The following is a 2,373-nucleotide window of genomic DNA, read 5'->3' as shown; positions in this document are numbered from 1 at the left end:
GGCGGGGCGGCACCGGGATCCGGGAGGAGGTGGGAGTGGGGCGGCGCCGGGATCAGGGAGAAGGTGGGGCGGGGCGGCGCCAGGAGACAGGGAGGAGGTGGGGCGGTCGGCGCCGTGAGCCTGGGAGAAGGTGGGGAGCGGGTGGCGCCAGAAGCGGGGAGAAGGTGGGGGCGAACCACGCCGGGAGCCTGGAGAAGGTGAGATCGGGGGTGAGTCGTATGGGTGGGGTGGGTTTTTTTGTCCAGTACCGGGCGGGTTAATTAGCTGATATGAAAAAAAGATGCACGTCTATATAGGGTGAGGGGTAACAGAATAATATTATGTTACTAGTAACAAAATAGTTCATACGTCTCCAACGTATTTATAATTTTGTATTGTTACATGCTATTATATTATCCATCTTGGATGTTTTATATGCATTTATATGCTATTTTATACGATTTTTGTGACTAACATATTAACCTAGAGCCCAGTCCCAGTTTCTGTTTTTTCCTTGTTTTTGAGTTTTACAAAAAAGGAATACCAAATGGAGTCCAATTGACCTGAAAATTCAAGGAGATTGTTTTTGGACTAGAAGAAGCCCACAGAGCATCGGAGATGGATCAGAAGAGTCCCGAAGCCACCAAAAGGGTAGAGGGCGCGCCCCCTACCTCGTGGCTTCCTCGTGGACCCCCCTGACTTGTTCCTGACGCCAACACCTCTTATCTATCCCCAAACTTCCAGAACAGAACCTACATCAGGAGTTCCACCGCCGCAAGCCTCTGTAGCCACCAAAAACCAATCGGGACCCTATTCTGGCACCCTGCCGGAGGTGGGAATCATCACCGGTGGCCATCTTCATCATCCCGGCACTTTCCATGATGAGGAGGGAGTAGTTCACCCTCGGGGCTGAGGGTATGTACCAGTAGCTATGTGTTTGATCTCTCTCTCTCGTGTTCTTGATTCAGCACGACCTTGATGTACTGCGAGTTTTTCTATTATAGTTGGATCTTATGATGTTTCGCCCCCTCTACCTCTTGTAATGGATTGAGTTTTCCCTTTGAAGTTATCTCATCGGATTGAGTCTTTAAGGATTTGAGAACACTTGATGTATGTCTTGCATGTGCTTATCTGTGGTGACAATGGGATATTCACGTGATCCACTTGATGTATGTTTTGGTGATCAACTTGCGGGTTTTGTGACCTTGTGAACTTATGCATAGGGGTTGGCACACGTTTTCGTCTTGACTCTTCGGTAGAAACTTTAGGGAAATCTGAAGTTCTTTGTGTTGGTTTGAATATATGAATCTGAGATTGTGTGATGCATATCGTATAATAAAACCTGCAGATACTTGAGGTGACATTGGAGTATCTAGGTGACATTCAGTTTTTGGTTGATGTGTGTCTTAAGACGATATTTTACTACGAACTCTAGGGTTGTTTGTGACACTTAGAGGAATAGCCCAATGGATTGATCAGAAAGAATAATTTTGAGGTGGTTTCATACCCTACAATAATCTCTTCGTTTGTTCTCCGCTATCAGTGACTTTGGAGTGACACTTTGTTGCATGTTGAGGGATTGTTATATGATCTAATTATATTATCATTGTTGAGGGAACTTGCACTAGTGAAAGTATGAACCCTAGGTCTTGTTTCCAAGCATTGCAATACCGTTTTCGCTCACTTTTGTTACTTGCTACCTTGTTGTTTTTATACTTTCATATTACAAAAACCTATATCTAGCATCCATATTGCACTTGTATCACCATCTCTTCGCCGAACTAGTGCACATATACAATTTACCTTTGTATTGGGTGTGTTGGGGACGTAAGTGACTCTTTGTTATTTGGTTGCAGTGTTATTTGAGAGAGACCATCTTCATCCTACGCCTCTCACCTTAGGTCATTCACTTGAGGGAAATTTTCTACTGCCCTACAAACCTCTGCAGTTGGAGGCCCAACAACGTCTACAAGAAAAAGGTTGGATAGTAGACATCTGTCCAGCCATATATATATACAAATACACACACGTATATATATATATATGTATGTATGTATGTATGTGTGTATATATAGAGTGGGTCTATTCCGATAACACCCTTTAAGACTTATTCTGCTGACAGTAACTCTTATTCTGCTGACAGTAACTCTTATTCTGCTAACACTTCCACTGCAAAACCTCCCGGAACAAACCACAGCAAACAAATAAAAAGACCGAAGCCCAACTCTGCCTTCTTCCTCTCCCTCATACCCACCCACCCCCAACCCGCCTTCTTCGTCCCCTGCCCCGCGCCGCCCACCACCCCCTGCCTCGCTCGCTGCACCACCCCCTCCCCCGCGCCGCCGCGCCATCCCCTGCCCCACGCCGCCCACACCACCGAACCACCTCCTTACC

The sequence above is a fragment of the Triticum dicoccoides genome, chromosome 2B, assembly GCF_002162155.2.
Source record: "Triticum dicoccoides isolate Atlit2015 ecotype Zavitan chromosome 2B, WEW_v2.0, whole genome shotgun sequence".
Classification (NCBI taxonomy): Eukaryota; Viridiplantae; Streptophyta; class Magnoliopsida; order Poales; family Poaceae; genus Triticum; species Triticum dicoccoides.
The sequence above is the reverse complement of the archived record's forward strand: the minus strand, read 5'-3'. Positions refer to the sequence as shown.